The sequence below is a fragment of the Vicia villosa genome, unplaced genomic scaffold (genome assembly GCF_029867415.1).
Source record: "Vicia villosa cultivar HV-30 ecotype Madison, WI unplaced genomic scaffold, Vvil1.0 ctg.002116F_1_1, whole genome shotgun sequence".
Lineage (NCBI taxonomy): Eukaryota > Viridiplantae > Streptophyta > Magnoliopsida > Fabales > Fabaceae > Vicia > Vicia villosa.
In genome coordinates this window covers 312,679-320,507 of record NW_026705844.1, presented here as the reverse complement: position 1 = coordinate 320,507, position 7,829 = coordinate 312,679, and positions in this window count along the sequence as shown.

The window sequence follows — 7,829 nt, the reverse complement described above, 5'->3', positions numbered from 1 at the left end:
GCATCGGAGGTTTGGAGGTGCGAATGCAAGGTGGGCTATTTTTCCAGCGGGGGGAGAAACTGAAACCATTGCGAGGGGGGAGATGAATTGACATCAATTTACATATCAGAATTCCCTGATTTTTCTTCTGCGAAGGATTTCTTCGATATGTTCGGATGTGTAGGGAAAGTTGTGGAAGTCATCATTTCACCAAGAAGGAACAAGATTAGCAAAAGATCCGGATTCACTCGTTTTATAGAGGCGGAGGATGCTAGGATGCTAGCGGTTTGAATGGATAACATTCAAATAGTGGGGAGGAAGATCCACACCAACCTTCCGAGATTCCAAAGAGGTGTGGTGGAAAATAGAGTGGGTAACGGGGGAGGACCTAAGGAGAACGGTGAGAAAGAAGCAAAGTTCATTTTCGGAGGTAGAAGGTTTAACAATGGTTCGGCTTCTTTCAGAAGGGAGAATCGGAGTTACGCAGAAGCGGTAGCAAAAGAGGATGACAGAGGTGTAGGCACGAAGAAGGAAGATAAAGTATTCACTGTTTCATCTAAAGAGGAGAATCAGCTGAGATTCGAAAAGGCGTATGTTGGACGAGTCACAATTCCGGGATCGACTTATAATGTTCAAACACAGTTCGAAATGGAGGGGTTGTTCATGATTAAGGTAACACCGATGGGAGGGAATGTCTGTTTGCTTGAAGAATTGGATGATGGTTTTATAGAGGATTTGATAGGAGAGCGTGAAACTTGGTGGAAGGATTGGTTTACTGAAATCAAGAAATGGAGTGATATGGTGATGGGAGATACAAGGGTGGTGTGGTTAAGAGTCTTTGGGATCCCGATTTATGTTTGGACAACAGAATTCTTTGTGGTATTGGTGAATCACTTAGGAGAGTTTATTTGTGTTGATGAACATGCAGCTAAAGGGGATTGTTTCGACGTTGCAAGAATTATGGTGCGAGTGTCTTTAAAACTCCAAATGTGTTCAATATGGAAGTCGACAGGAAGAAGTTTTCAGCAATATTGAGAGAAGACAATTATGGCTCTTCAATGGCTTATATAGGTAATCTCAATTCTCAAAACCCTGACTCCTAGTTGTCGGACTCAGAAGATTTTCCGTCAAATGGTATGCAGGTAGGGGAAAATATGGGGTGCGATATGTCAGAGGACAACATTGAACAATATTCTGTAACAGAGATCAAGGACGGACTCAGATCAGAAAAGAATAGTTACACATTTGGGAGGGAATTGAGAGGAAGTATAAAAACACAAATGAGACAGATGCTGAAAATGATTCGAGGAGAAGGATTTTGGAGTTAACAGGGGGTGAAGGAGAAGAAGGTTCCAGTTATTATGGTTCTTTTGATGGTGTTGTGTTGAAGTTGAAAAAAATAGGGCAGCAAGGAGGATTTCCAATTGTTTTGTCGAATAGAAATGTGACTGTTAGTGAGTCTTGCAGTCAGGGGAAAACGCACACCAAATCGGGCCGAATCTGGTTCGATAGCATGAAGGGTGATAGTCATTAAAAAGGACAGTTTGAGCGAAGTGAGAATGATGCAGACAACAAAAAGATTGGGCAAAATAATCACAATGGGGTGGCTGGTAGCATAAATGAGGAATATGGTGGGGTGAATAGACACAATGAGGAGGCTGACAGTTATTGCGATAAATCTTCTGAGCTGAGAAGGGATTCGTCTTCCACTTCGAATCAAACAATAGTGGGATGTAGCTTAGATAAAGAGATGAAGAAAACCAATTTGATTGGAAAAGTGGATAAGCTGGCAGCTAAGAAGGTAAAATACATAATGTTGAACAAATGGGGTGGAAGAAGTCGAACAAAACGAAGGAGATGCTTGACAGGAAAGAGTGTGAGGAGGAAAGCGAGAAAGAATGATGTTGAAGGTAGCTTGGGGGCCGCAGATATTGTTTGTAGTGGATGTAGTTCCAATTGTTATGGAGTCCATAAGAAAGAATCGGATATTCGTCGGAATAATGGGAGATTATGGGAGTATTTGGATTAAAAACTAACGGAAAATTGTTGTCGGCTATTGTAGCTTTGGGGGTAGTGGAAGTGGAAGGAAGGGGCAATATGGAGAGTAGCATATGTCAAATGGAGAATGAAGGTGGTATAGTAAACATGGTAGGGAGGGAGGGCAAACATGAGTTGAAATGATTACTGGAAGTTTGAATATAAGAGGGGGTGCGAGCGCGCTTAAAAGAAGAAGGATAAGTGCTTTAATAAAAAAAGGAAATGTGGATATATTTTTCGTACAAGAGTCAAAAATTACTAACTTAAAAGAGAAGGTAGATAAAAGTTTTTGGAGTTCCACGGAAATTGGATATTCATATTCAAATTCGGCAGGAATGTCGGGGGGGGGGGGGGGGGGGGGGGGGGGGGGGGGTTGATTACTTTATGGAAAGCGGAGAAAGTGGAGGTAGTTTGTAGTTTTAAAGTAGAAAGTTTTATGGGTATTAAAATTGTTTGGAATGGAGATTTTTATTACTTGATCAACATTTACTCATCGTGTGATTTGAATAAGAAGAAATGGATCTGGAGTGAATTGTTGGAATTGAAGAACTCTTACAATGATGGGGGAGTGGATAATGGCATGTGATTTTAATGCAATAATATATAGTAAATAAAAGAAAGGGAGGTCGGCGGGCATTCACAATATTGAAGGGATTTTGTTTGCGGAGTTTATTTCTAAAAGCAGTTTGCTAGATATTCCATGCAAGGGGAAAAAAGTTATCTTGGTATAGTGGGAATGGAAGGTCGACGAGTAGAATTGATAGATTCATATTATCAGACAAGATAGTGAATATATGGGGGTGGTTGGGCAATTAATTAGAGATAGAGATATTCCGGATCAATGTCCGATATGGATTGTCAATGATTGCACTAATTGGGGTCCTAAGCCTTTCAAATTCATTAACAACGCAACTATAGCCGACCATAATTTGTTGCTCACATCTTTCTCCATAAATTCCCATTACCTTGCATTACTTCTACAAATGTCGGATTCTTCCCTCTGATTTGCATAACAATCTAACAAACTCCCATTATTTTGAATTGTAACCTAAGATAAGTATGATATCATCTTCTTTTCCGCTTCAACACCTTTCTAACTCACCTTTGACACTCCTATTCCTACCATAAATCATCTTCATGGATTAGTCTCATACACCAGCAAACAAAACACCACCATTCAAAGCTGCTTCAGGGGGCCATGCACCTTCAGATTCCACCCTCAACGTATCTGCAGAGCTAAAGTAGTAACTTACTACTAGTAAGGTTGCTTTTAGGTAGGAAAAGGAACAAAGTAAGATAAGTAGGATATCATCTTCTTCGCCGCTTCAACACCTTTCTAACTCACCTTTGACACTCATCTTCCCACCATAAATCATCTTCATGGATTAGTCTCATACTCTTCTACACAAAACACCACCATTCAGTGCTGCTTCACGGAGCCATGCACCTTTAGATTCCACCCTCAACGTATCTTCAGAGCTAAAGTAGTAATGTACTACTAGTAAGGTTGCTCTATGCATGGTTTTCAATTGTAACATATATAAATAAATTAGATTTATTTGTTATGGTTAAATATTAATTTCCTTTTTTCATTTACTGAAATGATATAGATAATAGTATATGTACATATTATATTCTATTTATGGTTTAGTTTCTTTCATTCCATTGCGATTTCGGAGTTAATTTCAATTTAGTTTTCAAATACATATATATGCATATATTTTTGTCTGGTTTCTTATAGAGATGATTCCTATATGAATCGCTCTAAGATCGCTTAATATAGCATAATATTTGTCCTGATCTCGATTTCTTTTCGGTCCCATGGCTTTTTTTCTTTGGCTTTCTTACAATGAGTCAATTGTTTTTTAATTCACTTGTTATTAGGATGGTATCTGATACTTCTCCATTTGATCAAAATGTATCACAATCCCCCACATGGTTTAATAATTTTTTTTTGTCTTGATTGTGTTCATTGTTTTCTTTACTTGTCAATCATACGCTTACGCACTTGAAACATTTTTCATACTAATTCTTGAGATATCAAGTCACTTCGAACCATAAGTCGATCGCTTCTTAAGCATCGCAACGAACCACACTTGCACACATTCATAGGTTGATTCCGGACTTTCTTACAATGAGACCCATTCGATTAATTGTACTAATTAGTCTAATTAATTCAATCATTTTCATGTTATCGTGTGTATGCCACCTTGTATGGGCTTGTATGTTTATAGATTATCGTCACCCCCATTTGACAAATTATACTCCCTATTACTCGATGCCTTATAGTAATTTGATTGCTTTCCTTTAGCTCTTATATGCTTGTTTATTTGTGTTTGTGTGTGAATAAACTGTGAACCCCAACACTCTTGGTCCATATACCAAGCCCTAACCAAGTTTATTTGTAAGTTGATCGCTTTGTGCATCGCAATCAACCTTGCTTTTTTAAACTTCAAAGTTCTTTCATAATTAACCTTAACTTTGTCAAGTGAACTCCAAAACCTTTTTCTCAAATAAATGTTATGACATCTAAAGCATATTCAAATATTTTCACAAAAACCTAAAAGTGATTCGAACTCATCATTTTATTTCTACTCACGTGTGAAGCATCTCATTGCCCACAAACATATCTCGCGTATGTGAAAAACCCATTTTAAAACTTGTTTATCCACCCACGTGCAATTAGACCCCTTTAATTTTCATAAATAAAATCAAACAACCCCTGAGTTTTAGTTTGCCAAGAACTACATGTATCTTGAGTTCCTCACCACCCTTGCGGATCTGTTGGAGCGAGATCACAAAGTCTTGCAGACACCCTTTTATAAACTTTAGCAGAACTACAGATGCTCTGACTTTCCTATTTCACTCAAGGGATATGTAGGCACAAGATGCGATGTCTTGTCGAGCACAATAATCACTCTAGAAACAAAATAACTTATTTTCTCATCTCTCCAATCTGTTTGTAAACAAACATTTTAGCCAAAATACAGATATTATAAGAGGTTCCTAATGTAACACCCTAATTTTACCCCTCATTTTAATAGGAAAACTATAGTGCAAAATCTCAAAAACAACAACAATCATTTGAGGCGTCACATATATCAACTTAAACAATTCACAAATCATGCTCATAAATCATGGATACATAACATTTATATCTGAGGAAAACTCATACATCATTAGTCGTTCAAATCCAAACAACTTTATAACATCGCAGCTGAATTCAAAGAACATCATAAATTCAAATCATAACATCTATGCCAATCATGGAAATCAATGAATCTAACATGTCCCAATCAAAGAGCACAATAACAAAATTCAACAAGACATAACAACATAATCAAAGCACGCAAACATCCCCCGAGTGCTATGTATCAGAGCATAGACGCACCGACTCGAGCTAATAGGTAAACGGCTACTCCACGTTATTACCTGCACGTTACCAACAGTGGGCAACATTCAAACAGAAGGGGTGATATATCATGCATCATAAAGAAACATATGATAATATTCCAAAGCATGGTAAAGATCATACATATATCACCATTGCAACTTTCAAAACTACGACAATGTCAATAATCAATTATGACAACATACTCAATTCAAAATTATAATACCAAAGCATCACAATAACATCTCATCATCACTTCACAACAATCATCTCATCGTCTCAACAATTCAAACATAGATCAATGCAATTTAAATGCAATTCAAATGCGACTCGACTTATGCAAATGGATGTGGTACCATTTGGAGTAAAACTCCCATCGTCTCAAAATTGGGCCACTGTCGCTTTATGCAATGGATGTGAGCCAATGAATGTGACATGAACACAAACACAACATTTACAACACATCACAAACATTGACTAAACATCGTTACTTTTATAGTAATTCATCACTTCACAATCACGTCACTATGTTGTAACATCATACAAAATTGCATCACTTCACAACAACAATCACAACATCAAACAATTTCATTTAAATAAAGATTCAAAAAGGTTTCCAAAGGTTTTCAAATCATATCCATTAGAAAGACATCAATTAAAGTTTCATGGAGTTTCAAATGACACTTAAAAAGGAGTTTCGGATCAAAAGATACATCATTTCAAAGTTTCCAATCTACAGGCCGCGCTCCGCCTATAAGCTCGCTACACGCGCTCGGTCAGAACGTCTGGTGCTAAGCGCCCTCATACTCGCGCAACGCGCGCTATGTTCTGCCAAAAAGGTTTGCGTAGTTCAATAGTGCACTACGCGCGCTACACCGTGCGATGCGCCTTGTGCATGTTCTGCAGAATTTTCTCTGCGATGACAGCAAACCCATTACCCCCATTTTCAACCCAAAATCATTTCCAACTCAGTTTTTATCACAAACTTCACGCTTATAACACATGTATAACACATAGAATCAAATGATAAACATCAAATCTTAACACAATGGGTAATTTTATGGATTCTCTTAACATCTCAAAGTTAGGGTTTCACCAACATCTACATTCACCCATTAATTCCTAAGTTATTCGCATACGCACTCACCATCATGCATAGAATCATCATCTTAAGGTATATTTTCACATCATTGATGGATTAACATATCAATTTCATCCAAGTTTACAACACACATTCATGGATACTAGACATTTAATCAAATCCCCACCCTAAACATCATTATACCTCCCTTTAGCATGAAAGAAGTCCACCCTTACCATGAGTTTTAGATTGAAACCAACTCTATCGTCAACATTGAGTTCTCCTCTCCTCTTCTTTCACAAATTTGTCAAATGAGCTCTAATTCTAAATTCCCCTCAATTCTCTTGTTTTTTTAAATCCTAACTAAACCTCAATTACTAATGATATCTATTTAGCAACTCTTAATTACTAACAACGACTTGGGCCCAATAACTCATAAAACTTACTAACTTATGTTAATTACCAATAATTTCCAAATAATTAACACAAAGTCAATTAATCACACAATTAACTCATAATTATCAAATAATTCACATACACACATTCAAATAAAATACGTAATTAAAACATTCGTTACAACTCTCCCCCATTTAGAATATTTTCGTTCTCGAAAATCACCTCAATCAAATAACTCAGGATACGAATCTCGCATCTTACTTTCCAACTCCCATGTTAAACTCTCTCTGGTAGCTCCCGACCCAAATACCTTCACCAAATCAATCTATTTGTCTCTAAGCGTCCTCGTCTCGCGATCCTCAATTCTTACCGACATACTTTCCACTATAAGATTATCTTGTACTTGCACATCATCCATATGAATCAAATGCAAAGGATCGGAAATATACTTCCAAAGTTGCGACACATGAAACACGTCATGCAAATTTGAAAGATTCGGCGGCAACACCACTCTATACGCCACATTTCTAACCTTGTCTAAAATCTGATACGGTCCAATAAATTGAGGAGTTAGCTTCTTAGACTTCAAGGCTCTCCCCACACCGGTCACTGGCGTGACTCTAAAAAATATATGATCACCAGCTTGAAACTCCCAATCTTACCTTCTCTTGTTAAGATAACTCTTTTGCCTACTCTAAGAAGTCTTCATCTTCTCTCGGATCAACTTAACCTTACAGGTAGTCTCTCGAACAATCTCCGGTCCAAGCACTACACTCATACCAGATTCATGCCAACACAACGTGTCATACCCCAAAATTTACCCGGTCTTCATCTTATCAAATTTATTTTTACACGGGGTCTATTCTCAAATTGAGGGTGTATAACATTTGTGTGGACCAATTTATTATTGGCCCACTAAAATCATTTATATCATTTGTGCACACA